This window comes from Humulus lupulus, chromosome 5 (genome assembly GCF_963169125.1).
Source record: "Humulus lupulus chromosome 5, drHumLupu1.1, whole genome shotgun sequence".
Classification (NCBI taxonomy): Eukaryota; Viridiplantae; Streptophyta; class Magnoliopsida; order Rosales; family Cannabaceae; genus Humulus; species Humulus lupulus.
The window spans coordinates 174588566-174609069 of record NC_084797.1 but is presented as its reverse complement, the minus strand read 5'-3'; positions in this window follow the sequence as shown (position 1 = coordinate 174609069).

Genomic DNA, 20504 nt, shown 5'->3' with positions numbered 1-20504 from the left:
CTTGAGGGACCTATCTATCTGCCCATAAGATCCACACGAGAGACAAGTCCTAGGACCTTCTCGCCCAAACATTGGATCATGTTCGATTTTGGTCCTTGAGGGACCTATCGGCCCATAAGATCCACACAAGAGACAAGTCCTAGGACCTTGTCACCAAAACATTGGATCATGTTCGATTCTAGTCCTTGAGGGACCTATCGACCCATAAGATCCACACAAGAGACTGGTCCGAGGACCATGTCGCCAACTATTTGATCACGTTCGATTTTGGTTCTTGAGGAACCTATCGACCTATACGATCAACAAAAGAGACTGGTCCGAGGACCAGTCACCATTATTGGATCATAATCGAATCTGGTACTTGAGAGACCGATTGATAATTTGATCTACGGCTTGTTACAGGCTCAATTAGCCCATCTAGATCCGATTGGTCCAACTTAGACATTTCTGTCTACAATCATTATAACGAGTACATGAGAGATTACGTAGATCATGATCGACACTTGCTACACAATCGGCATCTGTGTATAGGTATGATTACAACTGAGTATGAAACCATCACCCGACTACCAATGAGGGACAAGCATTTCCTGCTTGCATCATTGGATGAAAAGGATAGTACTATGTGTCTAAATGCTCGAAGCAAGGCCTGGTCAAGTAGCAAGTGACCAAGGCTTTTAAACCCATGATCACTTGGGGGTATATAGTACATACTAATCGGGCTATACATGAGCAATGAGGGCGTGACCTTAAGTACTAAGAAAGCTCAAGTTTTTCTAGAACATCTGTTCAACATATGTTCTGAAAGTGCAAAAAACAAAAAACGGCATTGGTACGGAGACTCCTAGCCATGTCCCTTATAGGGTGGTCGGCCAGTCCATTAACCCTATAGGGTCGTCGGCCTATCACCCAAGGGGTGGTCGACTTGACCATTTTTTTTCATGGTGCTTGGTGAAGTACTATACTACTCACATTATCGTGGTTGTTAGCATGAAAAACGTAAAAGAGCAAGGTTAGTATGGCACGCAAATACATGTGTTCAGAGTATACTGATACCTGAACCAACGAGGGTTGTTAGTTGATATACTTAGTAAGCATTGGAAATAAAAAATTTCAATCAATACACTGAGTACTCATAACAAAAAGGCATAAAATGTCATATGTAAATACTGTCAAGTACAAGGTGCCCCACTAATGGCATGAGAAGAAAAATAGAATAAAAGACCAAGAAGACTAACTAGGGCGAGGTGTATCATCTGAAAGACTACTCTGAACCTCGGCAGCCTCACGAACCAGACACTTCCTAAGCTCCTTCTCTCGCGTCTTCTCAGGAAGAAAATCCAAGTTCAGATCTTTGTTGAACTTCCAGATCAAGTAGAAGCAAGAGAAGGCTATCTCTGAATACTCCCCTCGAGCCTTGTCCTGAGCAGCTTTGACCTTTTGCTCCTTCTCGACAAGAAATCCTTCCGCAATTGGTCTATGTCGGCAATCATCTTCTCTTTCTCAGCTTCAGACTGTTGGAGCCGATCAGCAAGTTCCCTCTCCATCTGGGTTATCTTGGAAGTCAACTCAGTCACTTCTTTCTGTTTGAGCTCCGCGATACTATGAAGGGTATTGCTCTCTTCGTCCTTTGAGGCAATGTCAGCATCTTTAGAGCCGAGAATGTGCCTAAGGTCCAGTACCTCTTGGCAGACGGATTCAAGCTCAGAATGAAGGTTGGAGAGCGTAGAAGTACACTCTACAGACCGATCACGAACATGAGAGACCAGCATCAATGCCTGCAAAAAAACATACAAGTGTTAGATAAATGGCATAACACAAGCTAAATAGACAAGAAGGGAACAATAAAGGACTTACACTCTGAATGTCTAAGAGTGACTTCGTAAGAATGGTGTTCAGGTCCTCATTCTTGATCCCATTAAAGGCTGTTGTTGTTTGCTCCAGATGCGATGCTCGGTCCATGAGGGTGCTTAAGTTCCGTATAGCAGACTGATGTGGCTCAGATAAAGGGACGGGGCAGAGCAAGAGGCACCCACATCATTGACAGTGGAAGGAAATGGTGTAGACAGAATGGCTCAACCTCTGCGACATGGCTAGACGCCAAAGGAGTCAGAGGAGACACCTTAAGAGGAACTTCCATGACCGACTCATCCTCGACCCTGGCCCTTTTCGCTGCTCGAATAGAAGGACTGGCCTCGACGGGAGTCGACCTCTGCTTGGTATGGACAAAACCAAACATGTCTGAGCCTGCAAAAAGAGATCGAATGTTAGAAGGATATTAAGTACCGATGAACCATATAATAAAAGTGATAAAGTGTCGAACCTTCTTAATGTGATTCGAGTTTGAATGCAGCCTCATCAAAGTCATCCAAAGCAAGTGATGAATATGCAGCAGATGCACCCACCTCATCACCCTCATGTACGGCTAATACTGGCGAAGAGGACACCTCCTCGACATGAATGGGTCCCGGGGAGTCTATGGCTATCACGGGCTTGGAACCATCATCATCCGGAACATCTGATATGGTAGGAGGAAACTACCCTACCTTCCTAAGGTTCTCCAATGTAACGAGGGTCTTGACATTATTTTCCTCAAGGGTCATGGCAATTAGTGCATTGGCCCTAACGATCATGCCCTGGGTCGGGAGTGGTCTATAAAAGGGCCCAATGTGCTTAAACTTGGAGAAGTTGGCCTCTGCGTCCTTGGTAAAGAGATAGTTATCGGCATATCTAAATGCCTTGCTATTTCCAGAGATCTCTTCCAAAAAGGTGTTAGTACCCTCGCTCATATAATGGTAGAAGTGGAAATATCCCGAGTTGCGCTGAGAAGGGTTTGTCTTCGAGTCAAATAGATAGTGGATCTCATGAGGCACTGGGGCAGCCCACTATCTGCGGTGATAGATGATGTACAATGCAGACAAGGCCAAAATCGCATTAGGAGCCAGTTGAGAAGGACTAATACCAAAATATTCTGCTACACTTCGCAAGTACAGATAAAGAGGAAGCAGAGCCCCAGACCTATAGGCGGAGCGTGTCCAAGCGCATATACCCAAAAGGGGATCCTCAGCTCTGTCATCTGGACCAGGGATAATGATGGAAACCTCGGAGAGGTCAAAGGTCTTCCTCAAATTATTTACCTTCTCCTCAGTCATGTCAGAGGCAGCCCCCTTGAACTAACCAACCTCATAATCAGCAGGGAAAGGCTTCTCAACCGGTTTCCATATGATCTCACTGGCGAAGGTAGTCCCAGAATCTGATGAGTAGAAATCCTTTTGTCATCTCTTCTTTTGCTGCTCAGCTGGCGAAACTGTTTTGCTCTTGGAAGGTGGGCGAACTACTTTGGGACGAAATCTTTGATTAGGACACTCCTGAGGATGATCAGTGTGGTGACGTGAGCCCTCGGTGCAATCTTGCCGAGAAGAAGATCGATGGGGAACCCAACTAGTATCTTGGTGCGAAGGGCATTGCAGTGGTTCTCACTGACCTGACCTATCCTGCTGAGAAGAATGACTTCGCTGAGGTGTGCTTTGAGTGCCTTGGGAGTTGCGGGGCGTACTGTGCTGAGAGGTAATCTGAGAAGAGCTCGGCGAGGAGCCCTGAGTGATATGTCTGGAAATCTGAGGGTCATCTTCAGAGGGTTGCTGTAACGCCCTACTACCTTAGAGCCGTTACTTAGTGAGTTTAAAATAGAAATCGTGCTTTTGACTGACTCTAAGTGGTTTCTAAAACCAAAAGTGTGAATAAACCAGAGTTTAAGGCTGTACTCTTTGAAAATGTTTAGTTTCATTGAAAACGTTAAGTATAAAACATCTGGGATCCCAAAATAAGGTTTACAAAATATTTACAACTCAAAAATAGATTTACACTTGATCAACTATCAAAAGAATGGTTTAATACAGCCATATACAAAATGCCCCCAACCAAAGCAGTCGGGCAGGCCGAACATGTACGCGCTGCCCCCACGCTCTCCATACTCATGGCCGGTTGACTGACTCCTTGCTTTTACCTGCCATACGGAGCACCCGTGAGCCGAAGCCCAGCAAGAAAACCCAAATAGTACATAACATATGCAAATAATATAGCTGCAATAATTCACTGATAAATGGGAAAACCATCAGATTAAACAAGCACGGCCATGCCGCCCCAGAGGCCTTACCAAAGCTTGGGGTCTCGGTCCTCACCGTAGGATAACTCATGTATCCCTTGGGTCCCACCCTGGCTATAGCATCCCATGTGCTAAGCGTCACTTCTGGCCCCAAGGCCGTACCCGGCCTTCGCCGTTCATTTCATTATAATCACACATATAATACATTCATAAATAACCATTCAAACATATAATAGTTCATCTAAGATTACACATTTGCACATAATACAATCTAGGGCCATGCCCTGCAATCACACAGTGGGCCCATGCCCTATTCTCGGGTGTTACGATTTTCTTACCTTTAGATTCGGTAGCCTTGATCACCTGACTCCTTGAGCACGATCCTACCCGAGCCCTAGCGCTTACCTAAGAAAAATCCACAAGTCAAAGTCATTACCAAACCTCGAGTCCAAAACCTAGCCTCGGGACCAATCCCGAGCCCCCGGGGAGTCCTAGATCCCCAAAACAAATTGACGGAATCGAGCCCCGAACCCTAGGTCAAAATCCCTTCACAAAAGCCCAAAAATCCCCTCTGTGAACAGTGCAGCGCTACAGCGCTCAAAAGAGGGCGCTGTAGCGCTACAAGCAGAACCACCCCATCAGAACAGGGGCTAGCGCTACAGCGCCCCCTGACTAGCACTGTAGCGCTAGTTGCAGCCAGTCCAAAACCAAAAATCGCTTCCTGCGATTTTCTTCCCCCATTTCAACTCCAAACTTGCCCAAACCTCTTCCAAACCCAAAAAACACACATATCCACACCACACACTCATCCCAAGCATCCCAAGAACTCAATCCCAAGCTCAAGCAACCCAAAACTCAAAATCTAACACAATGAACCCAAAAACCATAAATTCACTCAAACAATCAAGGATAAAGTCTTAAAAATCATACCGTGGGTGGAATTTCGACCTTGAATTGAACCCTAGACCTCCTTGGCTTGCACCTACACAACCTTGATCTGTTTTCCCCAAAACCCCATCCATTTAGCTCAAAAACACAGTTCAAACCAATCAAGCCCTAAAACAGAAAATCCCCAAGAACTTACCTCAATTTCTAATGTGATCTTGCTAACCCCTTGCCAATCCTCAAGCCTAGCTTAGGATCCTTGATGCTCAGCCTACCCTAGCTCTCCACTGAGCTTGACACCAAGAAAAAATGAAGGAATTTGGTTGGGAGAGCCACAAACCGATCTTGGACAAACCCTTTCAATTTTTCTCTTTCTTTTTCCCTTCTTCTTTCTTTTCAGCCTATAACTCCTTTTTCTACAAAATCCACTAAGTAAAAAGCCCCCTTTAATTCTTCTCTTACAAGCCTAAAGACCAAAATGCCCTCCCTTAATAATTCTAAACCTTTATGCCCATAAAGGGGCATTTTAGTCATATTACCCAAATTCCCACTAATTCCTCAAGTGTTCCTAATAATTCCCGCTCGCTACCCAATACCTGATTAATCATCAAATATACATTCCTCATCATCAAGATTAACCTCAATATATTTCCAAATTCTCATTTAAACTCCCCAGGCTTAACCCAAGCCGGGTATAGATTCCCGCTTTGACTTTTCCGCTAACCCGCTCACTCTAGGATCGTCTCGAGTCATGGATCACCGATATCAACACAAAACATGCCCAAAATGGCCAGATTACAATTATGCTCAATCAGGTCTACATGCATACTAATTCACATAGTCATGCATCACAAATAATCAAATAGTCAAATAACGTGCATTAAACCATAATCATGCATTAAACTCATTAAAGTCACACACAGAATCCCATTATGCCCTCTAGACACACTACTCAAGGCCCTTAAGCCTAAATAGTGAATTTGGGGTCGTTACAGTTGCAGAGTTGTCTGTTTCACTCTCGCCATTGGACAATACCTCTTTAAGAAATCTTCCTCACTGAATAAGTATAAAGCGAAACGAGGGAGAATCCTTTTCAACCTTTCCAAGAACTCCTGGGGATTACGCTCACTTACTGACTTTTCCGATGAAGAGGAGCTGGACATCTGCAACAAAAGAAAAATAAAGATTAAAGTTAGTAAATGAGCATAAAAAAAGCTAACAGCTGGGGCATGTTCATGTCAGGAACAAAATTTTATATAGGGGTCGGCCTAGTGAGCCTAAGCCTGGGCCGACCACCATGAATCAACAAGCAAGAAAAATGGGCATAGGTGGTCGACCTGCCACCTTAGGCCGACAACCCTGGAGATGTAAGCCTCAGAAAAGTGCCAGAGGACTGTTCAAGTCTCCAAAAAAAGTAATTTTTACAATACAAGGAAGACCACTAAGGAAGTCAGCTGAGGTGAAACAATTATTTTTAGGGTTCCAGGTAGTCGACTTATGCTTTCCAGTATTACTCAGCCTATGAGGCATACACTAATCGACCCACCAAGCTCTAGAGGTACTCGGCCCATGAGCCCCTAAGGTAGTCGGCCTAGCCCTAATTATATCCTTGGAAATCGCCTAAGGGAAGGATAGGGACTACTCGGCCCATAAGCCCCTAAAGTGGTCGGCCTAGCCCTAATTCTAGGTCTAGAAATCGCCTAAGGGAAGGGAAGGAAGTACTCGGCCCACTAAGCTCAAGAGGTACCCGGGCCAACCCAGTTCATATGCCTGAAATCACACACGGAGAAGCAAGAAGTGCTTAGCCTATGGAATGCTCGACCCAAGGGCTCTAAGGGAGTGCTCGACCCAAGCCTCTAAGGGAGTACTCAGCCCATGCCAAGGAGGTGCTCGGCCTCTCCCTAGAAATCGCTCAGTATAGGGTTTATAACCCTGGAAATCGCACAAGCTAAGGAATTTTACAGAATAAGCTTGAACAAAGTGTTTCTTATGAATCTAAGAACATGTAAATTAAATGATGTGATGATTAGAAGAGAATACTTACCAAATATCTGAGTTTGATGAGGACCTGGAAAAATCAGACCTAGATCCTTTTGAAAGTGGCGCATGGAGCAGATGAAAAGATGAAAGTGGCGCATGGAGCAATAATGAAATTGAGATCTATTTATAACCTCTCAGCAGACAAGATATTTTTAGGAATTCAAATTTCCTTGAAAAATATCTAATATGGTTTAAATTTAAATTCCTTGAAAAATATCTATATTTTTAGAAATTTAAAATTCCTTGAAAAATATTTATATTTTTAGGAAATCAAATCCCTTAAAAATATTTATTACTTTTAGGAATTAATATCCTTGAAAAATATATTAGATTTTTAGGAAATTAATTTTCCTTGAAAAACCTAATTATTTTTAGGAATTACTAATTTTCCCTGAAAAAATCGTATCGAGTAAAGTATCGATAGTATAAAGTACTATGTCATGTCCCGAAGGACTTGACTATTTAAGTACTGCTACGGTACGTTTCTCGGGCCTGGATCAAGTATACTGTAATGTTAAGTACATTACAATAAACTTGGGGGGAAAATGTTATCCCTAAAAAATACGAGGATGACGTGGCAAATAAGAATGTGACACGTGACATCATAAATCAGGGAAAAACAACAAAGTATTGAGAAAAGACCGACGGGCAAAAAGGATAGGTCCAGGACCTATAGGAAGATCGACCAAGCCTATACCCCCTAGGGGTGGTCGGCCCAAGCAGGCTCTATACCCCCTAGGGGTGGTCGGCCCATGCAGGCCCTATATCGTCGGCCCAAGCAGGCCCTATAGCCCCTACGGGTGGTCGGCCCAAGCAAGTCTTGTACCCCTAGGGGTGGTCGACCTGACCCTACCCTAGGGTGGTCGGCCCAATATGCCCAAGGACATTAGGGGTGGTCAGCCTGACCCTATCCTCCATAGGATGGTCGGCTTAAACCCCCAAGTAAACTTCACTAAGAAGTAATTACTCTCGTTCAAACTGAGATCAACAGGCCTAGCACCCCGAAGATCAATAGGCCTAGCTCCCAGAAGGTCACAGGTCCAGCACCCAAGCTTTGGTCGTCAGGCCTAGCACCTAAGTCTGACATACCAACAAAGACTTAGCATTTCCCAAAGGTTTCTATTGTGAATTATCCACCACGATCTATAGAAACAAGAGAAGACCCGCGATCTCATAATCGTGGGAAGGTGGACACGTATCTCCACTCACAACGATCGTGTACCAAACCACGATCTCCAGTACGACTGATCGTGTAACAGCTCCTGGGTACTATAAATAAAGGATCCAGGGCTTCATAAAAGGGAATTTTTTCGAACTCTTGTCGGGACTGGAAAAACTCTTCTGAGAAGTGAATTACTGAGTTCATACTTGTAATTGTCGAGTAACTCAATACTAAAGACTAAGTGGATTAGGTTATAACTTTTCATTTGAACAGGGCTGAACCACTATAAATTTCTGTGTGTTTACTTAAGATAATCGTCTGTCATTTATATTACTTATTCCGTTCAAAAGGTGTCGTATATTATACATACGACCGTTGGCCGATTTCACAGGTCAACAAATAAATCTGCCCTAATTTCTCTTTTCTTCTATAAATTACATAACTCTGTGAAACTATCCAAGATTGACTTGGTCAACTTTGATCATTCTAATTGATAATTAAATCAATTAATTAAGACTATCTAGATGATTTTATCCAAGGTACAGTGGGAACCATGGGCCTATGAAATCAAGCTCCAATAAGTTATCATAAATCTAACAAATAAATTTACTAACTTATTAATTCCTCGTGACTCCAGTAAAGACTCGGAATTGCACTATTGAATTCATAGAACGCTCCATAAGAAATATAGATAAGTTATTTATTATCCATTGTTATAACCATAATTGTCACTCAGTCCTCTGTAGACGGTCTACAATGAGATGGGACTAGAATACCGTTTTACCCCTCATTGTATGTTATCCTTAAAACATATAGTTCCTTGTAAATGATATTTCAGTAAACTAATATTAATTACTAAAATGAGATCTTTATCATTTAGCACATTGAACCAAACTAAAAAGAAACCATCGTTTCACTTCTTCATCAGATGCTATAGATGTTCATATCTATGATTAACACTCCCACTCAATTATACTATCGAGCTCCCAAGATGTAAGTATGAGCTAGTCTTAGGGTAAGCTGGAAACAAACAAGTCTAAGAACTCAAATAATACAATCAGTTAGAATACTAACCACTAAGAATTGAGATTTAATTGACCTATGGTCAACTATATGATATGACTAGAATAGATAATAACAGTATGTTTACTTATCCTATCTACTGTCAATATCGGTCCAGTCCGATGTAACAAATACATTTGATCTTATCTACTTTGCTAATGTTCTGGAAAGAGCATAACACTACGATGTGTAAGTAGATCATATCGTAGATTAGCAAATTAGTGTAAATCTTGTGCACTAACTAATCTTAGGACTAACTTATTTTGAACATATAATCATATTTATATTCCACTGTGATTATGTTACTATGAATATGATTAGCTATATACTCGGGATTTAATAGAAGTGTATATCAAACAAATAATCATGAAAATAAAACATGTGAGCATACTGATTGACCAGGTCAAAAAATGATTTCTATTCTTTTATTGAAAATAAAATGAAATTAGAAAGAAATTGGATTTTAATTAGGGCATAAAAACCCAACAATATGTTTATCAACGTTGTACAATATATTTTATTTATACAAAATCTACTCAATAGTTTCATAGATAAATTAAGGTTTAAAAATACGAAATCTCTTTACGGATTTTTTCAAATATATACGTAAAATATAAAATAATTACAAAAATACCTTAATTTTATTTACAACAATGTCTTGCCACGTCATAAAAAAATACCGGATTTAAAATATAATGTACCTAAAATGGAAATGTTCATGGAATCCTAGATTTTCCATTTTTCTGGATTTTCATAAGAAACATTTCAGTTACTTACGATGTTGATAAGATACTAATTGAATACATTTTCATAAAAAAAAAAAAAAAACTTTATTTTTAAACCATATTGTTGTCTGCGTTTTCACTAGTCGACACGTGGCAGAAATTAAGAGGTTATTTATGACTTCTCAGAAGCTTAAGAGACTGTTTAGGACACCACGAGAGCTCAACTCCAGTTTATCGCCATCATCACTACTACGAGAGGAGAGTATCGTCGAAGGGCATTGCCTCTCGAGAATCAAGTTGGGAAGTAATTCTCCAATAACCCTTCATGTTGTGACCTCTTCCAAGTGTTGGAGAGCCATCTTCTGGAATAGAAGAATAGTTGTCAGGTGTCAGCCAGAGAGGTGCTCTAGACCATAGACAGATATCTGTCATCCAGCTGCCACAGAAATCGTGTTTTCGTTCTCGTACAAGCGGCAAAGAAGATGTCTCATGACACCACCTAACATGGGAAAGCGTGCAGCTACCACCCTGACACTGTTAGAGACATTTTCCCCAATAAAGTAATTGGTTGAGCCTCCTCGTACTGGGCCCATTTGAGATAGGCGGGGAGCTCACCAACTTATTAAATACAAAATTTCTTCATTTATGTAATAATAAACCTCATTAAGAGATGAGTAATTGTAATCAGCTCCAATTAATCAACTTAATCTTCCTAGCCGCCTATAAATAGGGCTAGGGCACAACTTGTAAAGGGATCTAATCCTGTCTTTCAAAGTGAGCAAAAATGGTGCCTGAATATCAAGAGAACTTGAGCTTTGCGAGTTCTTCATCCTAAATACAAGTGACTTGTGGACTATGATTAATTAATAACCTAAACCACATAAAATTTGGTGTTCTATTTCTTCTTTCTTAAGCTATTCTTTTAATTTGGTAGTTGGTGAAAAACCCAGTCAACACATATTATTTCATATACATTTCAGTTACATCCAAAACTTATTTGTAGAAATTTTGTTATCATAAGATATTGATTAGTCATTTTTAGGTTATATTATGATGTTTTATTATTGAAGATACATTTCAGTTACCTTCAAGCCTATTTCAGAAACTAATGAGTTGTCATATAGTATAACAAATTACCATATAACTTATTAGCAAAATTTGCTTTAGTATACAACATAATAACTTTTTGAATACAAATAATACACTTTTTGGTCACTCATGAAATTTACATGTGATTAATATTAGTTTTTTATTAACCAGACATAAAGAAATGTAGAAGTTACTTTCGAATTAAAATTAAAAATACACATTTTGGTCTCTTAAATAATAAGACACAAAAATATAACCTAAAAATAAAGTCATGTTTTTACAGGTAACTAATCAATATCTTAAGGGGTTGTTTGATATGCAGAAATCTGGAGACGAGAATGAGAATCTAAATAATTTCCCATGTTTGGTATTGGGTAAGAATTTTTATAACCTGGGAAACTATACTCCAAGGGTTTAACTTTTCTTGATTTTGAGTTCAAGTGAAACCCATTTGACATATGGTTTTCAAATACCCAGGAATGTGAAACATTTCAAAATTATTATTATTATTTTTTAAAATATCTTAAACCAATAATTTTTTAGTTAATAACTTATTTTATTTTTGAAGCCTATAATATAAAAATAAATATACATATATCAAACTATAAAATGATAAATAAAGTTTGTTTATTTAAAGAAATTGATATGTAAAGCCTTTATATTATTACTTTAGTTTAAAATAACAAATGAAATATTATTAAAAATAAAATAAGAGTATTTTTTGTATTTTTGAAAATTACATTTGATTCTAGTATTTAATAACTGTCTTTTTCAATTTTGTAAAAAAATATTTTATGAGTAAAATTGTTTATAAATTATAATCTAAGAAAAATTTTGGTAATTTTTAAAAATGTCATTTGCTATTTATAATAATATTATTTATTATTTGATGAAATATATTATTATATTAATTTCATGAAAATATGAAAACTTGACATATTCATATGCACAACCAAACACAGAAAGTGATATTCCTATGAATCATAGATAAGATTCCAATGCATAACCAAACACAGTAATGTAAGTTTCCAAATTATCAGATTACTTTCCTAATAATATGAAAACCGTGAACTCCTCATGCTAAACGACCCATAAGATAAATAATTTTCTATAAATATATTTTAGATAACGTAACAATATCTTAAATAATAAGACACCATAATATAACCTATAAAATAAACTATGTTTTTAAATGCAACTATCGGTATCTAGAAATAGATTTTGGAGATAACCACAATGTATATGAAATAGTATGATAAATAAAATGAAGTTTTTTATGAAAAAATAATCAATAAATATCTTATCGATATCACAAGCAACTAAAATGTTACTTTTAAAAATTCAGAAAAACAAAAAACACGAGATTCTATGAACTTTTCTATCTCATGTATATTATTTTTGAAATTCAGTATTTTTTTTATGATCTGATAAAGTATTATTGTAAATAAAAAGTTGTTGGTGATTTTTGGAATGAAAATACAAAACCAAATATGAAATGTAATTTCTCATCTCTTTAAGGCTGTTGTCGGTATGTTGGTTCTCATTTCCAACAGAGCCCATTCCACTTCTAAAGGCCCAATTTCTTAAATTGGGTCTAATATAACCTTCACTAAATGTATGAATATTGAGGGAGTCTCAAAATGTACCACTTATTACAAACATGTTTATACAATGGAAATTTTAAAAAATATGACTTTTATCCTATTAATGTGCAAAAATATGATAATTATACTTTTATTAATTTATATAAGAAAATTATTAAAGACAAAATTAAAGTATGAGAAACACAATTAGTAACTAACTAAAATATAAAAATGTCACATTTTTTATCATAATTATATTTTATTTGATTTTGAAAGTGATTTTATTTTTTTTTCATTTTTTTATTTTTTCCTTCATTTTTTAGTTATTTTTTCTTTCTTTTTTTCCTTACTTATTTTTTCCTTTTTTTTCTACCAATTTTTTTCTTTATCTTTTTTTTCTTTGCATTCTTATTCTTCTTCTTCATTTTTATTAATTTATCTATTTTTTTATTTCATTTGTATTGTTTTGTTTTTTTCCATATTTTTTCAGTTTTCTTTCTTTTTTCCCCTTTTTTTCCTTCTATTTTTTCTTCATTTTTGAATTTATTATTTTCTTCTCCCATTTTTTTTTTCTTTTTTCACACATATGAACTTTTTTTTCTTTCTTCTTCCATTTTTGCTTTTTTTTTCTACCAATTTTTTCATTCATTTTTTTCTTTCCATTTTCTCATTATTTTTCTTCTTCTTTTTTTCATTTTTATTCGTTCATCTATTTTTTTTCCTTCATCATTTCTTTGTTTTTTTTTTAGTTTTTTTTCCTTCTTTTTTTGTACTTATTATTTTCTCATTCTATTTTTTTTTCTTTTTTTCACACATATTTTAACATTACATAATTATTTTACAATTTTTTTTATTTATTATCTTTTATTATTATAATTTTTTTTTAGTTTCAAATCAATTTTTTCAGCATTTTCTTTTTACTATAACCTTTATAGAAATACCAAAATTTGGAAAGAAAACTCATAAAAATATGAAAAACGTGAATGAGTGACCAGTTACTCTGATGAGAACATTCAAATCTAGAAAAAAAATTATATGAAGAAGATGAGAGAGAAGGGAAAGGGGGTGGATCTGATTTTTTTCTATCTTCAAACTTGTGGATACTGGTTACCTTCCCGTTATTTGTGTGTATATTTCTGGGGGTAACTGTTTACATTCACGTTCTTTGTGTGTATATTTCTGGGGGTAACTGGTTACCTTCACGTTATAATGTGTGTATATGTTTGAGTTCTTTATGGTAACTGGTTACCTATGTTACTAAAATCATAGTTACTTCTTCCTTTTTTTAATGAAGTGTTCTTCATCTTTTTCATTCAGATTCAATGTTTCTTTTCATATTTAATATGAGTAACCTGTCACCCATCTTATAATAACTGGTTACCCCTCTTATGGCAGAATGTTACCCATCTCAGGGTAACTGGTTACTCCTCTTGGTATATGTTATTTAACCTAGCTCTAATATTTTTTTTTGCATAATTGTCAAACATCAATAAAGTAACTGGTCACCTTAACCAGGATTTGAAAAAAGAAATGTACAATATAAAAATAAGGAAAAAATGTTTATAATAAATAAACAATCAAAGAAAAATTTAATATAAAATTAATTATATAAAAATAATCTAAAAAAACAAATAATCTAAAAAAAGAATCAAATTACAAACATACCCTTCCAAATTAATAAAACTTGATTAAGAGTAAAACTATGACATAAACCAACTTTTATAAAAAAATGGGAAAATAAACCCATAAAAGTGAAAAATCTTAAAAAAAGTCATGGATTAACTTTTTTTTTGAAAAAAAAAACTATATTTTTGTACACTCTATTCAAAATCCCATATAGAGTGTAATTTCCTCTTTATACAATCACTTGCTTGTTTTTCAATAATTGGGTCAGAAAGTATTTTATTACCTGGGCTTTTACTTACTTTCCAGGCCCATAGGTTTGTGTAAACACGTGGTGCCTCAAATATCAAGTGCCTCCTATTTGAACAATGTCAGCTTTTTATTTATTTATTTATTATTTTGGAGTGCAAAATAGAACATCACTAATTATTCTTCATTTATTAAATAAATAATAAACTATTAAGATATAAAGGTGTTGTTCGGTAATAATTAAAAAAACAGTTTTTTATTTAATTAATTAAAAATTTAACAATTAAATATAAAATATGTTTGGTAATTTTATTTATATTTATTATTTTTTTAATTTTAATTAAAATTTTGAAAATAGAATTTTTTCACTCTCAAAATTTTTTTAAACAATTTTCAAATTTTTTTTCTTTCTCTTCTTCAAATCAACATATCATATTGTTAAACAAAAAATAAAAATAAAAGTTATCAAACGTATTTATTATTTTTTGTTTTTAAAAATAAAAAACAAAAATAGTTACCAAACATATTTTTATTTTTTAAAAATAAAGAAACAAAAATAAAATAATATTTATATTTTTGTGTTTAAAAAATTCAAAAACAAAAATTTTACTAAATAGCCCAAAATATTTGCGGAATTACCATTACTTTTCTTTAAACATAAAAATTTCTATTTTATAACTCAATTTAGCATAATGACAGTTTTTGTAAATTAAATAATATAGCAGGTTTATTGTTATTTGACTAAAAATAAATAATACACGTGTAAGTTAGAAATTTTCAGGTGGTATCTGAATAAGAGGTTGTAAAGAGTATCTGTATATAGCACTCCTCTTTTAAAAATTTTAAAAGCGTGGATTAAAAAACATAGTTTCAACAAACAACCTATAGATATCAGAGGAATTAACATGTAGATTGATTCCTTTATTATTATTATTACGTATAGCTTTTTTGACTATATTAAACTTGGGAAGGTCCCCATATTAACCCTACTTTATCTTATTATTATACTTACATATCATTGTAAATATATATATATATATTTTTTTTATAAAAGTAACCTTAAATGAAATTAGAGCTTCTATTTCTTCTTTCACTTTCTTTCAGCTTTCCCATTTCTTCTCCCTACCACCCTCACGACAGCCATCATAATATTTGGCCCAGCCCACCGTCTACAACTGGAAGGCCCCCCACCAGATGCAACCTTGAAGATTCGAGGTCCTCCTCCATTTACAATGTTAGACCCATAGTTGCCTAATTTTTTATATGATTAAAGAATGTTTGGTCTGAACAATGTTAACATGTACTAATTGTCATATTTTGAGGCATGTTTGAACTTGGTCCGAGTTAAGTCTAAACTTAGTCCAGCTAAGTCTGAACTTGGTCAGAACTTCAGATATGTCTGAATAAGTTCGCATCATGTTTGAAATTGGTCGAACTAAATCTGAACTTAGTCCAAATTAAGTTCAAACTAGATCCAAATTAAATTCGAACTTGGTCCGAACATAAAAATCGTAAATCACAAAAATCAAATAACATTTGTCATATCAACATAAAAATCACATCTTTTTGGCAAATTTTCTGCCCAAAACAGATCGAAAAGCTAATATATACTACTATATAACACACCCATAATTTATAAACTACAGTAACATTTATCCTTATAAAAAAACTTTCTTCTTTCAACTTTGAAAACTTTTTAAATAAAAAATTATGAGAATATGAAAAGATATAGGGTAAAAATAGTTCCTCCACACCATAAACGGTGACAGAACCAATACTGGAGGCCCGACAAAATATTTTTCAGGGGAGTAGTTTTTCATGAGTGAGGTGAGGAGAAAGAAATGAGAAAGTAGAAGAAGAGAATGTTTTATTTAGGCTTACATTATTTATTTTTTTGTTTTATAAAATATGGGTTGATAAATAGTTCTTTGCTGATCTAGCCCATTTAATTTTAGTGATCTCTTGTTTATGGGCTTATTATCTATAGTAGTCTAGTTGAGGCAGAAGTATGTGCTTTCTAGTTAACTGAAGTCTTTGATGAGGAGGCACTGTCCAACTAGGTTTATATAAGCTAAGTCTCCTCCCTAACTCTATATATATGAATAGTCACATCACTATTCAGTAGTCTGATAATCTGCTTCAAAATTAGAGGTCCTAGGGAGGAAGACTTAGTTGGTTAGCATTGTACTAACAATTCACAATTTCTCCATGGCTGAATCAGGTATGTTTTCTATATTATTTAATTGTTTATTGTGTTCTAAGTTGTATGCAAAATTATTGATAAGATGTTCTATGAATATCTAACATGTGGTATCATATTGCCAATTGTATACGATTTAGGACCTATAATTTTGTTTTTGTTTAAACTAAATTAAGATTAATCATTGATGAACCCTAAATAATTTTCGTTATTATTTTATGTTGAAAATTCTATCGTTAGATCCTAAAATATTATGACTTTTATTCCTCATGAAATTATCTTTCTATTGATATATTTTATGCTAAATTTCATTTGGTCCTTTATGAGAATTTCATGTTTAAAGTTTTAGGGTTTTTTCATAAATTTCGCAATTGAAAAATTTGTTATATCTCAATTTCATAGTTATTTCTCCAAATTAAATAATTGCATGTCTTCATTATTGTTTGTAGAGCATATACCTTGCTTTAATTTTGTTAAGATTATGCCATTTACATAATATTTTACTCGGAATTTTGGTGTATTTTTTCACATATATTCTCTTAAATCTACACTAAATTTCTTATTTTTTTCTCGAAATAAACCCCATAAATCAATTACCCATGATCCGAGGATGAAAACTCCTCAAATATACGCTCGAAAACCCCCTTTTTTTTCTGGCCGGAAACTCTTCAGACCCGACTAGGTCGCACAACCCGTTTTTAGGCTGGCTGTTTGTTGAAGACAACCTTTTTTGACAACGCCCACTCGCAGTAGCAAAGAGTGGGGGCGAGTGCGGCACTACCGAGCAACGTTTTTCGACGATTTTTTTTCCACATTCATTAGAATTTAATTTCAAAATTTTCTGTGATTTTTAATTAATTTTTTGACATCAACAAATAATTATTAATGAATTAATACGATTTTTTTTCAGTTATTAAATCATAATAATTATTTTTGTCATATTTTTTTGAAAGCTTTAAATCACAAAAAAATATTTGGGTATTTGTTCGTTCCTTTGAACATACTCACTCTCCTTATCAACTTTTATTTTTCCTATACTCTCCACTCTAACTATAGGTTTTAATTTTCTTAATTAAATCTTATATTCTTTGTTGTTCTAAAGTGTCAAACTTAATTATTTGATGATTATACAATGTGTTATGGTGCGACACATTGTTTTGATCATTCATAAATTTAATGAGCAATTTTTATTTTATTTTTTTGGGAAAATATTATAATTATTATCATCAAAGTGATTTAATTATATTAATTTTCAATGATTGTTTTATCGCCAAATATCATCAGTTTATAGAAAATATTTTACTTGGATAATTGATATGTATAATTACTTGCCCAAGGAGGTACTTATATACATTAATTAATGTCTCATGAAGTGTGTTGATTATAATGCATGTTTAAAATTATTTGCCCAAAGGTAATAATTTTTATGTGTATTTTGTTTGGTTTGAATTAATATATATGATTTGAGAATTTATTTGCCTAAAGGTAATAAATTTTTAATTTATATTTTTTTTTCTATTTAACTTCATGGAAATAGATCATATGTGTATTATCTTCTCACCCCAAAGGGAAGTTTGTGATGGCCATATTGACTCTATTTATATATTTTCTTGATATGCTCATAGTTTAATCAAGTTTTGTCATTTTTCTTTTATCTGGTAGTTTCTTTTTCTGTGAACAACAACAATTATTCAATTCAAATTCTGTCTGGGTCTAACTACAAGAAGCTGAAAAAGGAGAAGAATGAGTTAGCTCATTATGTTTCTCAACTCAAGCCAAATAAAGGAAAAGGGAGCTTCAAAACTCAGAGGAACAACACTCCTTTAACTTGTGTTTGTTTTGAATCTAATCTAGTTGACATTCCTATTGATTCTTGGTGGTTGGATAGTGGTGCCACAGTTCTTGTTACTACTACCTTGCAGGGGCTAAGGGATCTCAGGAAACCAAATCAGAGGGAGTCAAAACTTAAAGTAGGAAACGATGTTGGAGTTGAAGTTTGTTCTATTGGCACCTTTATTCTTGAATAACATACTAATTTTAAGCTTGTTTTGCACAATGCTTTTTATGTTCCTACTTTTAAGAGAAATTTAGTTTCGCTTCCGCTTTTGGATAAACAAAGATATTCGTTTCTTTTTGCAAATTCTAAAGTTGACATTATGTTTGACTCCAAAGTTATTGGACATTGTTTTTATTCTAATGGTCTCTACAAATTATCTTTGGCTCCTTTGATTTCCTCTTTTAATGTTGAGAATACTGTGGCTAAGAGATCTCGTATCAAGGAACATTCTTCACTCTTGTGGCACAAACGATTAGGTCATATTTCCAAAGAACGAGTTGATAGATTGATTAAAGCTGATATTCTTCCACCTCTTGATGCTTCTGATTTGGACAATTGTGTTGATTGTGCTCGAGGGAAGTTAGTCAAAACTCGTAAGAAAAGTGCCACTCGCAGTCAAAATCTATTAGATATTATACACACCGACATTAGTGGGCCTTATCCTACTACTCTTTGTAGGAAGAAATATTTTATCACTTTTATTGATGACTTTTCTCGATATGGTTTTACTTATTTGATTAAAGATAAATTAGATGCTCTTGATAAATTCAAAGTATTTCGGACTGAGGTTGAGAAACAATTAGGAAAAGTTATCAAGATTGTGCATTCGGATCATGGAGGTGAGTATTATGGCAAGTACACTGAGACTGGACAAAATATGAGGCCTTTTGCTAAGTACTTATAGGATAATGGTATAATTGCATAATACACTATGCCTGGTACTCCTGACCAAAATGGGATTGCTGAAAGACGCAACCGTACTCTTATGGATATGACCAGAAGTATGATGAGTAGATCTAATATGCCAGAGTTCTTATGGGGTGAAGCTATTTTGACTGCTACTTACATCCTGAATCGAGTTCCAAGTAAATCTGTACCCAAAACGCCTTTTGAGTTATGGATTGGTAGAAAGCCTAATTTGAACCATTTTCGTGTATGGGGTTGTCCAGCTGAAGTGAGGATTTATGATCCTAACTTGAAAAAGTTAGACCCCAAAACAGTTCGCTGTTTTTTCATTGGTTATCCAGCTCATTCAAAAGGTTATTGATTTCACTGTCCTACTTGCGATACTAGAATTGTTGAATCTCAGACTGCCAAATTTCTGGAATTAGATATTGTTGAGAAAGTTTCTACTCCATCTCTTGAAACAGGGGAGTCATCTGGTGGAATTTTTATTCCGTTATCTCTTTCAAGAGATGATATAATACAGACAGATGATACTCATGATGATCCTATTCCTACTCCTGTTGTTGATGCTCCCATTATGGATGAGGCTCCTGTCTTTAAAGAAGTTCCAGCTACTGAAGATTTCATTCAAGATGGCGTTCAACAACAAGTAGAAATTCTAGAAATAATTCCTCTAAGAAGATCTCAGAGGGCAAAGAGGTCAGCAATTTCTAATGATTTTTTGGTTTATCTTGGAGAAGGAGAATATGATATTGGTCATGTTGTACTTATAGTGAAGTTCTTAAAAGTGAACAATCTTCTAAATGGATGGAAGCCATGAAAGATGAAATTGAATCCACGAAGAATAATGACGTGTGGGAATTAGTTCAGTTACCTGTTGGTTTTAAACTAATAGGATGTAAATGGATTTTCAAAACCAAAAAGGAAAATAAGGGTAAAATTGAAAGATACAAAGCACGTCTAGTGGCAAAGGGCTTTACTCAAAGAGAAGGTATTGATTACATTGAAACCTTCTCACATGTTTCTACAAAAGATTCG